General features: G+C 37.3%; 1 pseudogene; it reads left to right on the forward strand.

Annotated features, from left to right (window-relative positions):
- Positions 1–7,157: 7,157 nt before the first annotated feature.
- On the forward strand, positions 7,158–8,328 carry LOC149178566 (uncharacterized; annotated as a pseudogene).
- Positions 8,329–19,303: the final 10,975 nt, after the last annotated feature.

The raw sequence follows: 19,303 nt of genomic DNA on the forward strand, positions 1-19,303 counted from the left end.
TGTCGACCGTTAAAACATAAAAAGATTACCGGGTTTTTGTCGTTTCAAACTCGCTAATGGTTTCGAAACGATGTGGTTTTGACCGCTTTTTTACTTTTTCAGGTCGAAATCACTAATTATGAAAAGTACTCCTCGATCGTAATGATCGGGCGGTTCTTTCGGGTATTATTTTATACTTTTTCGGGCCCGAGAGACACAACTTTACGAAAAAGGACACCCCTGGAGTTTTCTTTTCTGCTGTCTTTTCAAACTCTCTAAACATGAAAAGACGTTGAGTTCTTCCTTTGTCAGACTCGTTAAAACTTGATGACATCGGATTTTGTCTCACCACAAGCACATGCTATCCCCATCAAGCTTGTTAAAAATAACTGGGGTACTCGCCAGAAATGGCGGGGGGAAAGAAAATTTTTGAATTATTACCGTGACGGCAGTATGTCGCTCTTGAACATGGCACTATTCTGCTTTCGTGTCCAGGGTAGGGATACCTCATCTCATATCTTTCACTTGCTTCCATGGACTTTGGTACCTGATTTGACCTCTCATCCATTCATTGCCTCGTCATCATGACCTTTGATACATTGATGTCAAATACTGCCAATTCTGTTAATGTGCCGCCGATATGTTCAAGAGAAGTTAACCTCTGCAAAGAAACAACCTCCCTCTGGTAGTTCGTACAATCTTGATTCACAACATTATCTCTCTGTCTCGTGTCGATGATGTGGGAAACATTATGGCCCACCTTCGATCAAGGTCACTTCCTGTCGACTTCAACTCATTATCCAGGAAGTTGATCTAGAGACTCCCTTCCGGTGCCTTGGAGCCTGCATGCCTCAATGGGAGGTTCTTCGTGTTCGACGTGAGGTTTTCATCATTGGCCTCCGATCGAATAATTCTACGGGTGTTCGACTTCAGATCATTTATTTACATGCCATAGATTGTACCTATAGTACCTTGAGGGCCACCGTCATTATTGGTGGTACCTCTCGCGTATGTTAACAGTTTCCACTATTGACTGGTAATCAAACGATGTTCATGCATGTTCAACTTCAGCTCATATATTCACATGCTTGAACTTGTACTCTTGTTCGGGTCGAGATGGAGCACAAGACCCTGGATTGTGTCTGTTGTAATCCAGACGTGATTCTTGATACTTGACTCATTCACTGGATGGCTGCGACCATACCTGAGTCAATTCATTGATCCTAACCAGATGGCTGCGTCCATACTATGGATCTAGATTATTTATGTACTCTCTTATGGATGGCTGCGACCATACCACGTACATCATGTAATTGAACTATCAGCCATGTCTCTTAATATAGATCCTCGGCGGCGGTAACTATATGTGTTCTTATATGTGTTCTTATATGTGTTCTTATGTGTGTTCTTATGTGTGTTCTTATGTGTGTTCTTGTAAAGCATTTCACCCCTCTCCACCTCTCGGACTTCATGCTTTAGGGGGCATCTGTTACACAGTAATTTGTCACCATCCCTGTTACTCCTCTTGTCGTACCTTGGAGGACTCATCCCGGGAGTTATAAGGAGTGACAAAGTCTAAAAATACTTTCATTATGTTCCCTTGAGTATGTACTTCATGTTCCCTGAAGACACCTCCTACAGATTATCCCTGAAAAGTGCTTTTTTTCCATTGGCGCAAGTCCACAGTATCTTACCCGCGCCAATCATGGAGATCCTCAAAAGAGGGCGCGACCATTGGCACTCTGTCTTAGAGTAGCAGTCGCGCCAACCAAGTTTGGTCATGCTTTTTGCCTTAACACACGTCCGACTGTTGTTTCCTTCATTACATGGAGCTTTTTTGAAGATAAAAAATCAGTCTTATGTCGAGCTCTATCCTATCTCCATCTTTAATGGTTTTTGGGGATAATGTTAATCCACAATAGGTGTCCCGGTTCATCGTATCCTCCTCCCTTCTTCATCTATATAAGCTTGTCCTTATGCATTTGACAAGCTAGTGCTAAGAGTGATAGTCATGAGTCATGGAGTGCTAGATGTTGAGTTCTTGAGTTCTTGGAGGAATGCTAGTGAGATCTAGAGAGGTTATGCTGCCGGAGAGGAGATGCATTGCAAGACACATATAGTTACTCGCCCAGCCAGGAGAGGTTCGACGTCAGAACCATGGTTGTAACTTTTCCTGTTTATTATTAATTAATGAGCGACTGCTATTATAGTTCCAATCTCATTGTCTATTATGGTGATGTGTTGATTTATTTCCTTTCTGACTGAAATATAGTTGTGCCTTGGTAGATTTTATGTTGGTATCTGTCTCTCCCTTTGCATGTGTAGGTGTTCGTTTATGATCTGCTAGAGTGAGGGAGCGGGAATATCAACTCTGCTTCAATCATAGCGTTGGACTCCAGGTTGGTCTCCTTGATTCACCTTTGATGCATAACTAGGAACTTGCGTAGCAGTGTGGTTTGATTGTGGCTAGTTCTGTTTTAGGCTAGTGGGATCGCCTCTGTCCGCAGAGGGGATTTACCTATCCAACAAGGAGTGAAATTAAATGACAACATATCAGTGAGTCAAGTGGAATCAAGTACAAAGAAACAGCCTTTGAATGTTATGGAGATTAGGCTTTTATCAATGGAGGAATGTAGTAGTAAGTAATAGGGTTTGGGATTTCACATGGGAACCAAAAGTATAAAGGGATATGAGGATAATGAATATGGGGAAAGGACAACGATATGATCACATGATAGTGACAGCAGTGATGGAATACAAATAAAAGGTTGACAAATGGCAAGAATTTAGCACCAACACAATCTTCAAACTTTATGCATAACTTTAGGAGCAGATTTGGTATAAGGTAGGGTTTGATGTTCACCATATCAAACACTTGTTTTCTTTACATTTGAAACACCATAACAAATCCACGAATCACTGAGCAGGCATAAATAACTTACTTGCAGACAAATGAAGTGGTTTGATGAGAATTTGGGTGATGAACTATTGTTTTCCAGCCTTGGGGCTATATGCGTAGCGCGCACTTTTATATGTGTAGCGCGCCACATAGTGCATTTTGCAGGAGGCTTTTGGAGGCCTTCCCGGTGTCCAAATTAGGCGTGTGATAGCTCGTTGGAAAGCTCTTGGAGTCTAATTTCCAACCAAAGTGGAATTGTTCAATTTGGAGTTCATTTACCCTATCATAAATCAAATCTCCCAACACTACTTCCGGCAGGTGCATCAATTCTCCTGAGGCAACGGTATTCTTGACATTTCTCCAAAACCATTATACCTGTGTAAAAATTGAAGGAGGTTTTTCTTCCTTGGCATTTTTTGAACAAAAACCTCTCTCAGGTTTCCAAAATTCATCTTTTATTTCTCTGAAACATCATTTGAGTGAAACCTATCCCGATGTGTGAAACAAGGGATTTTGTCGAAATGAAGCGAAATGAAGGGGATAAGGGGCTTCTAAATTCTTGGGGAAATTTTCGGAAGTAGGGAGGGATGTTAGGAAGTAGGGGAAAGTGGAATATCAGAGATCGAGTGAGGGGAAGGGGTCAAAAAGGGAAAAACACAGGCCTAGCCTAGAAAATTGCCAAGTTGTGGCAAGAAACTAGGGTTTCTGGAAAAATGAGGAATTGTGGAATCTCAGTGATGGGAAATGTTTAATAAGGTACATTAATGATAGGGGAAGGTGTATGAACATCAGGATACAAATTTTTTCGATGATTTGACCATCCAAGTGAAATTACCTCCAAAACCCTAGGAGAGGGAAATGGACCTTACCAAGGCACAACTGAAGCATGAATAAGTTGTAAAATGACCCAATGGAACTTGACATGATGATGAAAACCATCCTAATGATGATACACTCAGCTGAATGATGACATGGACTGCCATTTGGAAAACTTTGAAAGGAGTGAAAACAAAGCCTAGACCTAATGCCTAGTGACCAAATTTTGCTTGAAGACTCTTTGAAATGAAAAAATTTGACCTTGACACCTTAAAATCACTTTGTAAGAGCATTTTTGATCACTGGAGGAAGGCTGCAAAGACTGACACTAACACATACAAGCCTCATTCAAGTCAGTACTATGTATGGCCATTCTTGGTTGTCATCCTTCTCACCATAGTTGTCATGTAACTTTGCATCTTTGATTACCCTTAAGCTTATGTTGAAGTTTTTGTGTTTCTCTTATTGATGTTTCTAAATTTTGCAACAAGAATTTTTTCGGGCTTACAGAAAAGTTAAATGTTCACACATTTTAACATTTTTATCTTCTTAAAGGAATTGTTTATGTTGCTTTCACATAAATTCAATGTCTTATAAATGAGTCTGAGTCTTACAACTCTTGTTTATATAAAAATGATATATATTTCTATTTTTAATTAATTTGAAGGGGTCAAAGTAGGGGTTTACTTCTTGTGCATTTTTTCTAATAGCTTATTCATAATATCAAAGGATATATGATTAGATTATTATTGCAAAAGCACTTTTCTCTTAGTTAATTACGAGAGATGAAACTGCAATATTACTTCTGAAATTGTTCTTGGTGAACAATAAATTCCATACAAGGGAAAACAGGGTGGAGAAAACTGTTAAACACACACATGGCAGCAACAAATATGAAAGAAAAAACATGAGAATACATTTTTTATTAACAAGAGATATACATTTATAGTACATGGTTTGACCTTTGGGTTTCACATCCCAAGGTCTCTTGGACTCCTTTTGTCTATTCCGCTTCCACACTAACCCATTGAGGATTAGGTGTCCAACATTCCCCCCCTTAATCCGAAGGGTTATGTATGAGTCCAAGAAGGGAGCTCTAATGTGCAAAAATGCATGGCAGCACTAGGCTGAAGGTGCTCTCTGAAATGTTGGTTTGAAAGGCGGTGGTTTAAGGATGACCACCAACACTGGAATGCTTAGTGTAGTTCCCGGAAATCTTCCAAAACTAGCAAGAAGTTAGTGTCTTCTGCTAGAGGAAGTGCTCCTATTGTTTTGAAGAGGGAAACCTTCAACCAATAAAGGGAGGTCTCGCCCCACATAAAAGGGGAAAACTTCAACCTGAAAAGGGAAGTCTCAACCTGTGATGGTTTAAGGATGACCAACAACTCTGGAATGCTTAATGCAATTCCTGGAACTCTTCCAAAATTGGAAAGAAGATGAAGTCTTCTGCTAGAGGAAGTGTTCTCAATTTTGTTCATGGAATTCTTCTGAAACTAGCAAGAAGCTGAAGTCTTCTACTAGAGGAAGTGTCCCAGATTACCAACTAAAGGCATGTTCAGGGGCATCTTTGTCTCTGGCTACAACTCTGAAACTGATGTGGCAGGTCGTGGCTCAGGCTCGCTTGATGTGACTTTAAAGCTTGTAGATGACCATCATTTCTGCCCCCTGTCAGATACAAGGTGAGATGATGGAGAAAAATCAACTGCAAGACTGTTCAATATTCTGGAACAAGTTCTGACATGTGATTGGAATATCTTCTTGGTTGTTGATGCCCATTGCCAAGAAGTGATCCATCCAAGATGAATCTTTGTTCTTGCAGGACATTTATTTCTGAAGCATTTGTGTGAAGAATGGGTGGTTTTATGACAGTGCTTACATGGATGAAGACCAAAACAGAGATATTTCAAATGGCCAACTCAATCACAGTGTTGGAATTTCACAATCTGTTGTTGTTGTTGCTACTGTGGAAGAGGGGCAAAATCTGTAACAGTTGGAGGTGAACTGTCATGAATGAATCCAGCACTCTAAAACTGAATGGGATGTGAGTAGTCTAGAATATGAAAGGACAATTCCTTCTCATATCCAAGACCAGTTCTATGCTTGTTGTGAACAAGTTGTTCCCAAGGTCTGATGATGGGCTTGGGAAGTGCGGACTGAGTTTCTGCATCTGCATGTACAACTATTGCTTTATTGGGTACTAAATCTGAACCAACTATAACATTATTGACTTGCTTTTGATGGGTTGCAATCTCAATGTTCATAACAGAAACATGTTCAGAATGATTCCTCTGTTTTAATTCTTTTGCTGTAGTTGAGTTTCGAGCTGCAAAAAATCAATTTTCTCTTGTGCATTTTGTAGACAGACCTGAATGTCTGTGAGAGAAACTTTGTTGACTTTTAATGTATCATGAGTAGTATACAATATGAGAGTTTTGAGGAACTCTAATACTTCATTGATTCTGGCCATTTTTTCCTCAAAGTTAGAATTACACCTTAAAAAACTAAACAACTACTACTCAATGCAGAAGAGTAATATCACTCATAGTACACAACAGTATCCTTTATAAATGTGCAGCAAATGATCAATGTGCAACCAGCAAGCACCAATTACAAAATTGACCAACATTATGTTTTGACAATACAACCGACTAAACTTTTCTCCACAAAAGACTACTTTTATAAAACAAACATTGCCTTTATACAGCCCGCCAAACTTTTATGTAGCAGTCGAATCAAGAAATCAATGCATATATATGTAGACAAAAAACTATAATGAGTTTTAAATACAATGCCACACTAGGGCAGCATCAATTGCAAACTTGCTTGGATCCTTCAAATACTCCTTCACTTTCAAAGCAGAAATGATGGCTATTAAAACTTCAACAACTATAGCACCATGTCATGGACAGTACTTGAAAGCTCATATATAAATGCTTTGACTAGGGTACGAATCAATATTCTCTGATCTTGCCACTTTCTTCAAAGAAAACAATAGTCCACAGTAAGAAACCCAACCTGAATAACTAAGAGAAAACCACAAAGAGTCCTGAGTTTGTATGGTTTGGTCCACTGTAATATTTTAACAAACAGTTTTTGTATCAAACGTTGTAGGTGCATTCCTTGTTGTTGGCTCATGTAAATACATAATATGCTTGGACAAATACTTGTGGAAGAACTTCAAAATATTAATTTAATATCAACTTTAGACCCAGCAAGCATAAATAATATTAATAATACCAGTCATCCTTTCCTCCATGCACATCATAAGGAGAACTCCACACTTCATAAGAAGAATTCAACGCAGAAATTATGAATCCAATATTAAAAAGGCACCAAGCACAGTCATCGAGTTAATTGACCAGAACAGCAGTGTTCTTGGACAGCAGTATTCTTGGACAGCAGATGGCAGGGGTATTCCAACAGGCAGTAAGGTCTACCCAACAGCGAGCAGCGTGGAGGGTTAATGGCGAATGGAACACACTCTGGTGTTAACGTGTTTCAGCGTTCAATGGATGGGGCAGTGATCAATACATGTTGCATTCAATGTAATACACAAGACATCGTAAATATAAGAACTGCGTTAACATATACAGCGTTCAAACCTCAATGGGGCAGCGTTCAAGAAACTAGACTGCTCAGGCAACCAGTGTTCAAGAAACTAGACTGCTCCTGCTCCATCTCCATCGCTCAAGCAATATCTACATGCCTACTGTAGCAATGTTGCTCCGAAAATTGTTCACGGAAGTCTCCACACTCAAATCCTAGATGTTGAGCAGAAACACTTCTGACAAAAGGTTAAATATACTAACAATAATATTTATTCCTGGAATCAATCACGAAAGTGATGCAATGAGAATGACTAAGAAATAAAGACTCTGGATGTATGCGTATCCATTCCATGACGAATTGATCAGGAGAAGGATTCTCGTTCATATCTTCAAAGCACTTATTGAGATACAGCGACAAAAATTCCTGACCTACAGGCGGCAGTTAATGATTTTGTTGTCAAGCTCAAGCGACGGTAGGTTGAGGGTTCACATGCCACTGCTAGAGAAACTGCAGTTCTTCTATGGTCTGTTATCTCTCAACAAAGAGTACCACACTCAAATCAGGCAGCTTCACTTATTGAAGCTGTAAAGTCAGTGGGCGTGCAACTTATAGCTGCCAATCTAGTTGAGCTATCTGTTGGGAACATTGTGAGACATATATTACATATAATTCGCGAGGAGGATGTGTCTTTGGCAACAACGGGTGTTGGAGGTTTAAGTGTCTCTGCTGGCAGTGATGATGAGGATGATACCCAGCATGATAACTCTTCGGCATTATCTGCAGCTGCTCTTGCTGTTGCATCTAGAAGTGCTTTGCGAGCTCCCTCATTACATAATCTTTTAGAATCTATACCTAGCCCAACAGCTGCTCCTCTCACTGGTTCTTCGGGAGGCGAGTCTGAAGGAAAAAGCAAATCTGACAAAAACTCAAGGAGCTGGAAATTGAAGCATGGAGTAATTGAGGCTATTAATGAACTGATTGAAGATATTGATAACAACCACTCTCAGATTGCAGAGCAAGCATTGGAACATATTCATCAGAACGAGGTGAATATGGAGTATTTTCTCATGTCCTCCAGTGAGTAAAAGGCTTGCGCTCTCAGAAAAATCACATGCTCGAACAATGTGCTTGTGCACAAAACAGTGCAACTCATCTCCTATCAACGGATCCCATATTTTGGCACTAAAATCCACTGATCTTGATGAGCAAGACAGGGATTAAAATTCTTCTGTCTACCTCCAACGATTACGACTGACAATTCCTCCAACGCCTCTCGATTATGACTAACAATTCCTCCAACGCCTCTGGCAACGTCTAGAAGGTATTATGCAAGAAAGATATTATAGCAGAGTAGCGTAGCATAAAAAAGGTCGGTCAGAGAAGAGGGCGCAGAAAATTATTATGGCAGAGAGTGCAACAAGGAAAATTATTCACAACCTAGGGAGAGCATAGGGCGCAAAGAGAAAATATGGCAGAAACACTGATACAAGGAGTTACAAAGGTAGGAATACTAAAAATAGGACCTGCTCATAAAGACCATAAAACAAATGGCTCAAAGAAATTATGCAGGGCAAGAATACGCCTTCTCTGATACCATGTTAAACACACACATGGCAACAACAAATATGAAAGATAAAACATGAGAATAAATTTTTTATTAACAAGAGATATACATTTATAGTACATGGTTTGACCGTTGGGTTTCACATCCCAAGGTCTCTTGGAGTCCTTTTGTCTATTCGGCTTCCACACTAACCCATCGAGGATTAGGTGTCTACCACACAATTTATAATGTGACATCTTCTTGAATACAATACAAGATTGATTGCAACCTTATGATGAAAATGCTTATCTTCATTTGAATACAACAACATAAAGACTTGACAAGGAAGCATCAAACATACATGATAGGGTCTATGACAAAAAATGAGCAATCATGATGCAGAAGCATCCAGCTCAGTAATTTCATTATATTCTAGTTAACTTAGGGGGTCTTGTGTTTTCAAGGAAGTTGGATTCCTATGTATCAAATTAATGTAATTAGTAATGTTTTGAGTGATTGGAATAGGAATTAAGTATATATTGTGAGGATAATTTTAAATTCTCTCGAATGTAGGAGAACATGAGTGATGATGAGTTATTAGTGGGGATTGAGAGATTTGGAAATCAATTGTAAGCCTTAGATTAGGAATTGGTTTCATGATTTGTGGAACTAGAGAGGATTCTTAGGGATTACTGGAGTCAAAAGTGGACTTAGAAGATATTCAGGATTTAGTTCAACAGATTACGGATCTAAACCAGAACTGGTTAACAGAACCTTCTGTATAAACGTAAGCCTAAAAGGCATAGAGTCAGTGAATCAGTTAGTCTCAGTCAGTCAATTAGTCAGTCAATCAGTTGGGCAGTCAATCAGTTAGTTAGAGTTAGAATTAGTCTATAAGCCTACGAGCAGAAAGGAAAGGCCACTGATATTGAAGATCAGGTTGAGAAGAGATCCATGTGTAAATGTTTGTTTATTAATATAGATAACTCGATTTCTGAGTTTGTGTGATGTGGATTGAGTAATTGAATGATAAATTGTGTGTGGATAGAGTATTTGCATAACATAAGTGTGTAGGGAATTTAGAAATAATCAGAGAAGAGTGCTACGGGCTTACACAAGAATAAATACACAGGTAGAAAGCCGAATGGGCTATTACAAATTACGAAACAAAAGAACGTAACAGTGTACAGGAACCATTGGATCAGTCAAATCAACGGATGAGATTGTGTGCGATAGGCGGCTAAGATTAAGTCGCGCAAAATAAAGTCAAGAATATGAATGGCGGAGATTAAAGTAACGTGACGATAGAAGGGTGGAAAACGTGCAGAAGGATGGAACGATCTTCGTAAATGGTAAGCAATTTCTCGCGTGCCCTAAAGGTGGAAAGTAGTATTCTAAAATTTCACGCGATTACCCTTAGCGGCCGACACATAGCACGAGAAAACTACTTTTCTCGCGCGCTCTCGACCTGATATCGGTCGTGCAAGATTTCACGTGAGATTTCATGAAAGTCGTTGGATCGAGCGGGATTGATCAACAGTGGAGATCCGCAAGCTAGTTGGCGAGCGAGTGACGCGATAGCCATTGGATCAAGCGAGACAAATCAACAGTGGAGATCGGTTAAGCTAGTCGGCGATCGGGTGACATGATAACCATTGGATCAAGGAATGAGATCGACAACGGAGATTTAAGGCACTAAGGAGAGCATTGATATATGTGCAAAGGTTTGAAGAATGGCGGAAAGGTAAGGTTTTAAGTATGGGTTATGAAATATTTCTATTATACAAGAGTTATAATAGAAATGAGAAAAATTAATGTATTATGGTTTAAGTTTGAGTTTAACCAAAGTCTAAAGACTAGGTATGGTTGATAAGAGCCGAAGGGGAAATAACCCAAAGTCAAAACTTGTGGAATAGTTAAATGAATGTTTCCGCATATAGATTATTTAAGAAGCCTTAAACCTTGACTTATGGAAGGTTTCCTAAGTATGGAATTTTGGAATTCCTAGGACACATGTATATGACATGAAATTTTATTTGCATATTGAGGGTATCTGCGCCTTAGGCTACATACGTGGGGTATTTGAGACTTAGGCTGGCATCATTTAATATCAAAGCAGAACAAGGAAATTATGCATGTAAGAAGTTTTTGAGAAATCTTATAACATAGTTATGTTTTGAAGGTGTGTATGCATGGAAGAGGAGATCATATTTTAAATCTGACAAACAGTAGGCACACATAGATAAAGTGTAGCAGAATTTGCAGATGCAAAGGAAACAAAGAACAATCCATTCAAAGTGCAGGTGAATGGTATAACAAGATCATGCAGAGGTCTTGAAGGTAGTGGAATAAGAAGGTGAGAATACTGCAACAACCTAGAGCAAGGAGTGCTCAATTGGTTCTAGAGGAGAGAACCAGAGAGATGCCAAAAGACTGAACCCAAAGGAGAGAATCTTAGTGAGGTATCATGTAGCAAGGGGGACTTGTTACTGCATAGGTTTTGTTGCAGCTCATGGAAATATCATAAAGGAAATTCCACATAGGATGTGGGTAGAATTGCTAAGGGATGAAGAAAGCTGGTAAGAATTCTAAGTGAAAGAAGAGGTGGTCAGAACCTAGTATTTCATTGTGATTGGAATACAAGAGGACAATTGTGTTCTTAAAAGGTGCAGATGAGTTGAAGCCTAGAAGGAGCAGAGAGAAGTGCTCAAAGAGGTTCAAGAGAATAGAGAACCAAGTGCTTTCCAAAAGACCAAGTACAGAGGAAATCTTGGTGAGGTAAGTGGCAACAGGGAGGACTTGTTGTTACAGAGGCTTTAATGCAGCTCATAGTAAGTGAGTGAGGAACTCATGAAGATAGAGAAGAAGATGACTATTGTAGTCATAATAGAGATAATAGAGGTTATGAGGAAGACCACAGTAGAAGAAAAGTGAAGAAGGAGGATGCCAAGGCAAATGGAAAGAGAATGAGTCAAGAGGAGCGTGACAAGGAGATTGCAGAGTTAAAAGAACAATTCAATATATTAAGGATGCTACTAGAGGGAAACCAAAGACAAGCTTGGGTATTGAGGAAAGAGGCAGTGAAATGGTCTAAGTTACAGAGAAGGCTACAACAGAGGCAAGTGAAGTGGCTGGTGGAAGAACTTAGAGAAGCTGAGTTGGAAATGGAAGCTTCCATTTGTGAAGCAGAATAGGGTGAAGTTCTGGGTGAAGATGAAGACTGGAGATCTGTGGAAGATCTTATGAATTATTATGAGAATTCAAGACAGCAAGGAGATATGATGACTGAAGCATTAAGTGAGACCACAAGATCTCATGTTTTTAAAACTGATAATTTGTGTACGATTGCAGGTATTGTAGGAGAAAAGCAACTTTTAAATATGTCTTCAGGATGGATGAAGATCTTGAAGTAAAAGGTGACAAAGAAAATTTCACAGAAGAGGAAGAATTTTATTGGTTACAGCAGAAAGAGTCTATGGATGAGTTACTTAATGAGAGAAGACAGTCGTTTAAATTTGTCATAGAGATGGAAGATCAAGATCTTATTCTGATGAAGAACGAAGGAATATTGTCTCATAGAGGTAATCTAATGAATTTGTCTCAAGACAAAGAAAAGACAATCACAGAATTAAAGAAAGAAGAAGTTTATGCAAAAGATTTAGCAATGGGAGAAAGGACATTTGATGATTGGTCAATAACAAAGGAAGGTTTGGAAAGTTGTGTGAAATTTCCAAATTCTACTCCAGTTGAAATTATTGAGTTATATGGAAAATTAGACTTTCAAAGAAGAAAGTTGAAAAAGCGAAGGATGTATACTCAGGATAAATTATTGAAAAAGGAAGACAAAGAAATTGTCATGAATGACAATCATAAGCAAAAGGGGATGGTAATAAAAGTTCAACAAATTGAGATTATAGAAGGAGGAGTTCATTATTGTGAACCAGAGCAGGGAGATATCATTGAAACAGATGATATGAAGGAGAGTTTAAATCAACATACTGATGTGTTGACAAAGGAATTGAAGGAAAACTCAGAGCAACATATTGAGATGTCACCAAAAAGGGAAAAGGTAATGAGGCCTTATATTTTTAATTTTGATAATCGTTTTATGATTATAGGATTTGATGAAAATGAGACAGACATGTTTCAAGTTGAAGAGTCAGTTTTAGAACTAAAGAAGACTGGAAGTTTCCAGGACATACATACTAATGAGGAAGATGAAAAGCATGAAGATGTCGTGCTTGAAGAAGTTAAACTGATTGTCAGAATCAATCAAGGAAGTGAAGGACAATTACTGAGGGTTGTCAAAGAAGAGGAAAGAGAATATGCTGGAATTGATGAACAACATAGCGATGTATTTGAGGGGAATCAAGTATAAAGGAAATTGGAGGACAATTTACTTTTTGAAAGTAAATTTGCAGATTGAACAGAGCTTGTTTGGATAGCAACAAGAGGGTAAGGATGAAAGGGCGGTAGTAAGAATCCAACAACTTCAAAGAGAAGATAGCAAACAGCAGTTTGAAGATGAGTGGACATAGTAAAACAACAAATGGAAAAGTAATTATCAGTCAGAAGCTAAATTGGACATAGAGATTGAAAGAATAATAAGATTGATGATGAAGGTGCCTCAGAAGAAAACAACAGAAAGAAGGCCAAGCAACAACAAGATAAAGACAACAGCAGACTATGAAAGCATAGCTAGTGGGGCAAAGCAACATAAGGTGTGGAAACCTAGAGAACAACAACAAACAACAACAGCAACCAAAGACAAATTATAGAACAAAGTATGGGATCCAGGAAGACAAAGGTCGGAAGCACATGATCAGGAGATCATGATTATTTTAACCTTGGGAGTCTGATGCAGGAGCATCCAGCTCAGCAATTTCATTATATTCTAGTTAACTTAGGGGGTCTTGTGTTTTCAAGGAAGTTGGATTCTTATGTATCAAATTAATGTAATTATTAATGTTTGGAGTGATTGGAATAGGAATTAATTAGATATTGTGAGGATACTTGTAATTTCTCTCGAACGTAAGAGAACATAAGTGATAATGAGTGACTAGTGGGGATTAAGAGATTTGGAAATCAATTGTGAGCCTTAGATTATGAATTGGTTTCGTGATTTGTGGAACTAGAGAGGATTCTTAGGGATTACTGGAGTCAAAAGTCGACTTAGAAGATATTCAGGATTTAGTTCAGCAGATTACAGATCTGAACCAAAATTGGTTAACATAACCTTTTATATAACCGTAAGCCTAAAACACATGGAGTCAGTAATCAATCAATCAATTAGTCGGTTATTCAGTCAACTATTTGTAGTTAGAATTAGTCTGTAAGCCTACGGGAAGAAAGGAAGGCCACTGATATTGAAGATCAGGCCGAGAAGAAATCCCTGCGTAAATGTTTGTTTATTAATACAAATAACTCAATTTCTGAGTTTTTGTGATGTGGATTGAGTAATTGAATGATAAATTGTGTGTGGATAGAGTATTTTCATAACATAAGTGTGTAGGGAATTCAAAAAGAATCCGAGAGAGATGAAGTGCAAAGAAGAGTGTTACAGGTTTACACAAGAACAAATACACAAATAGAAAGTCGAATGGGCTATTACACATTATGAAACAAAACAACGTAACAGTGTACAGGAACCGTTAGATCAGTCAAATCAATGGACGAGATTGTGCGCAATAGGCGACTAATATTAAGTTGCGCAAAATAAAGTCAAGAAGATGAATGGGGGAGATTAAAGTCACGTGTCGACAGAAGGGTGGAAAACGTGCAGAAGGACGGAACGGTCTTCATAAGTGGTAAGTAGTTTCTCACGCGCCCTAAAGGTGGAAAGTAGTATTCTAAAATTTCACGCAATTACCCTTAGCGGCCGACACGTAGCACGGGAAAACTACTTTTCTCGTGCACTCTCAACCTGATATCGGTCGTGCAAGATTTCGCGCGAGATTGCACGACAGCCATTGGATCGAGCGAGATTGATCAACGGTGGAGATCGGAAAGCTAGTTGGCGATCATGTGACACGATAGCCATTGGATCAAGCGAGACAGATCAATGGGAGATCAACTAAGCTAGTCGGTGATCGGGTGACATGATAACCGTCGGATCGAGGAATGATATCGACGACAAAGATTTGAGGCGCTAAGGAGAGCATCGATATATGTGCAAAGGTTTGAAGAATGGCGGAAAGGTAAGGTTTTAAGTATGGGTTATGAAATATTTCTATTATACGAGAGTTATAATAGAAATGAGCGGAATTAATGTATTATGGTTTAAGTTTGAGTTTAACCAAAGTCTAAAGACTAGGTATGGTTGATAAGCGCCAGAGGGGAAATAACCCAAAGTCAAAACCTGTGGAATAGTTAAATGAATGTTTCCGCATAGAGTTTATTTAAGGAACCTTAAACCTTGACTTATGGAAGGTTTCCTAAGTATGGAATTTTGGAATTCCTAGGACACATGTATATGACGTGAAATTTTATTTGCATACTGTGGGTATATGCGGCTTAGGCTGCATAAGTAGGGTATTTGCGGCTTAGGCTGGCATCAAATCGATATCAGCTTAAGAGTATTGTAAAATTATTTTACTCTTAGCTCCAAAAAGTTCCTAGGTTTGGCTTAACAATATTTCAGATTCTTTTGTTCTTAGCCTCAAAAAAAAAATGGATTTTCATCTATTAGCTTCAAAAAAAATCTGGATTTCCATGTCCTTAAGAAATAAATGAATCTTTTCAATGAAACCAATGGTTTGATTTATGTTTTTATGTAATTGAATTACAATTTGTATATTTATTTTGCAGAAATATTGTAATTATTGTTCTTACATCGGTCATTTTGGCTCTTGTGATTTTTGCAATAGGTAATTATCTCCTTTTGTGATTTTATGTCTAAAACTCAAAGTAGTGTATACTTCCTATCCTACTTTTTAGGATACAATTATTCAATATGTTTTAATTAATAAGCCAACACACTTTCTTTTGATGCAGCTATACTCCTACATTGGCGTCATGTATTTTTTTTAAGTCACTTGACAACCTATAAAACAAATATTTCGCAAGTACATTTCATGTCATGGCAGATGGCCTTAAATAGTTGTAACAATAAGAGTCAGCAAGCCATTAATCTAACTTAAAAAATGTTCTTGCACCAAAAGAAGCATGATACTCTAGCGGAGGGTGAGATCTTAGTGTCTTTGTTTATATATAAATACATGATAGCTTAGATCCACCTTAACCTACATTTATTAAGTGCAAAGAAGTTTGCAAGCTTGGGGTTTTTTTACCCTCTTTATCCTTAATATATCAATGGTTAGGCTAGATCCATGCAAGTTTGGAATTTTTTTACCCTCTTAATCCTTAATAAATCAATTGTTAAGGTAGAACCATGATAGTGTAGAAATACTTGAACATTATATTTGAACTTGAGATTGATCTGTATGTAAAAAAATATGGAAATAGCTTGTAAGTTGTATGGTATCTTCTACATTCTGTTTCTTATGGTAAGAACTGAAATTTGTGTTCCTCTGCAGGGTTATTTTCATTTGTTGTTTGTTAACAATTCTCACTTAGCTCACTTTTGGTATCTATTTTTCTATTCACACATAACCAATCACTTCCCACAAATTGAACACCATTGTGAGAACCTTGTACGAGCAATACCTATTTGTTTGTTAATTCCTTGTTGCTCAGGCATGTTTGTTCTACTCTTTAGATTTGCAAATGAATCATGCATAGCTTTGAAAGATTATCAAAGCAACCTGTATAACACATATTTGAATTCAATTATTCCTTGTGTTTATTTGCAAGCAACATATTCCTTATTCCAACCTTATAGAGGCTCAGGAAGAAGTGCATCTTATGATAGGCTAGGTATGGTTAATTCTAAGTTGATCAATAAGGTGTGAACCTATTAAGCTATGGTAAGAAAGTTATTCTCTAATAAATACAGAGCCACAGTTGAGCCCTGAACTTATTCTGTCCAACTCCAAATTAAAGGAATGTACTAGTATTTCTCAATTCTAATCAGGCATGGAACTAGCCAAATGCCCAATAACATTGGCATCTAGTTGGTTGAACTAACCCCTCTGATCCATTTTCTTGATTATCTCTAATCTTTGGTCTAATATGAGCAAGGACATTGAATTATACATTGTTTGACTCTACTAGAAGCTTCAATTGCTTATTTAATTTTTTATTATTTGCAATTGAACAAAAACATCTCTAGCTTGTGGGCACTACATATCTAGTCACTAAATATCCCTTATGTATGTGATACATTTTCTGGGCCACCAAAGTATGAATCTATGGTAGATGTATGTTCTAATGGTACCATTCAAATCAGACTTATTCATCAAGTAAGTAACTGGAACTTTTTATTAATTTTGACTATTCTTTGATGAGTTATGGAAATTTACATTATCTTCTTACAATTACTAGAGAGCTTCAAATGCTCATGAAATGATACTAGAAAATGAAATAGTGAAGGGAAGTACATAACACAGAGTCAATTCAATGAAGCATAAGCATATGCAACATTTGTTCAAAACCTATTGGACATTTTTCTGGCATTGGAGAGCATAACTAACTTCTCCTTCATGAAGGACACCTTTTCAAACATTTTCATTGGGCAATGTCACCCTGTCAAGCCATCTATTAATAGTGTTTGGTCATCTATGGTTGTTTTATCCACAATCTTGATATTTTTGGTGACTAGTTGGATTGTTAATGCCTATCAAAATGGAGGAAGACAAATTTCCAAAGGTTGTGTCATTCCAAATGATACCCCTTCCGCCACTACTTCACCAAAAACACAACAATATGGTCATAGAAGTCGCCTACAAATGCAATATATCCATGCAAACTCTCTAGCCTGAACCGAGAGATTTTTATGTAAAATAGTTCAGATTATCCCTTCTTAATTGCTTAAGCTAGGTGGAAATTAACTTCCATCCAACAAAAATAAATAAATTATAGTAATATTTTACATCCTGATATCATTTAGAGAGGGCCTAAACCAATAGTCCACACTTGATTCTCTACCGGGGTTGTCCTAAAATATCGAGATTCTTTACCAAGATTGTCCTGAAATGTCCATGAAATCCAAATCTCCATAAGTTTTCCATGGAAGACAATCAATTATATGTAGATAAAAGGCTCCTTTATGAAATAAAGCAACAAAATAGAGAGAAAAATTTTAGTAATTCCAAGGAATGAAATGTACATAGTATCAAGAGGAAAAAATTAGTACAGATGCATGCAATATTTTGTAATTCATGATATCTTAGTTTAGTTTGTTGAGGCTAGAGAGTCTCTTCCTCCCAATCCCTTAATTTTTCGATATAGATTGTCTATTTAGATATTGATATAATAATCGTTAAAGATTTATGATAAAGCTATATGATTCATGGCGGATTCAATTGAAACTCTAACCATTTATGAATTTTTTATGCTTAATATTTACTATTTTAATATGGTTGTTTCTCTAAACTTTATAAAATAAAAAGAAATATTTCTAGTTAAAATTTGTCACCTTAAAAAAAGATAAATTGTATTGATAGAATAAAAACAACTAGAAAAATCAACTTATATAAGCAATATTTACTATAAAACTTATCGGTGTGCCAATTGCTATTTAATTTCATCCTAAAACATCATCCAGAAACATAAAACTTAATCATAAGTAAACATGGAAAGCAAACATGTATCGCTTTAGGGAGAAAAATCACCTAGGTAAGATGGGGAATTAACATTGGAGGACATTAAAGGTGCCCATAAAAAATTAATTAAATTGACCACGCAAACGTTTTATTAAACTAGGCATTTAAATGTGAACATTCATCCATCATAATATAAATGAAGCAAGAGTACTTTACACACATGACAGCCAACCTCAATTAAAAGGGCAAATTGAGATTAAAAAAAAAACACACACTTGAATTAAAACGGCACCCCATAATAACATCGTCATAAGAGGATGATTCTCATTTGCACAATAATAAACCAATAAGTTTCTCCTTTTTAGAGGATGGCACAATAATAAACTAATAAGTTTCTCCATTTTAGTTATATATGAATGGGCCAACCAATTAAAGTTTCTTAACATTTAGAGCCAACATCAATAAAGGTGCTTTGTGACCTTTAATAGATGCCACACTTCGAAAGTTCAACATTGTAGGTTTTTTTGAACTTTTAATAAATGTCATGTCTTTGAAAGTTAAATTTGGCAGGTTGGATATCGAAAATCATCCTAACATTCATATATATATTATTAGTCCCTGCCATCTGGCAATGGCCAGGGACTATAGTAATCGGTTTTTAGCGATTTAGCATTACTTTAAGCTGCTTATCCTGCTAAATAACCATTTGCTATCGCGAATATCCAAACTTTTTAAACTTTTTAAACCGTACTCCATTTCATCGTCTTATTTGGCCTCTTTTCGAGGCATGGAGGCGGAAAGCATAGGTTATATGATATTTTCCATATTTACAAATTCGCTTCAAACAAATTTGCT

Source organism: Pinus tabuliformis, chromosome 4_1 (genome assembly GCF_031772625.1).
Source record: "Pinus tabuliformis cultivar Carrire ecotype Pingquan chromosome 4_1, CPIR1, whole genome shotgun sequence".
NCBI lineage: Eukaryota > Viridiplantae > Streptophyta > Pinopsida > Pinales > Pinaceae > Pinus > Pinus tabuliformis.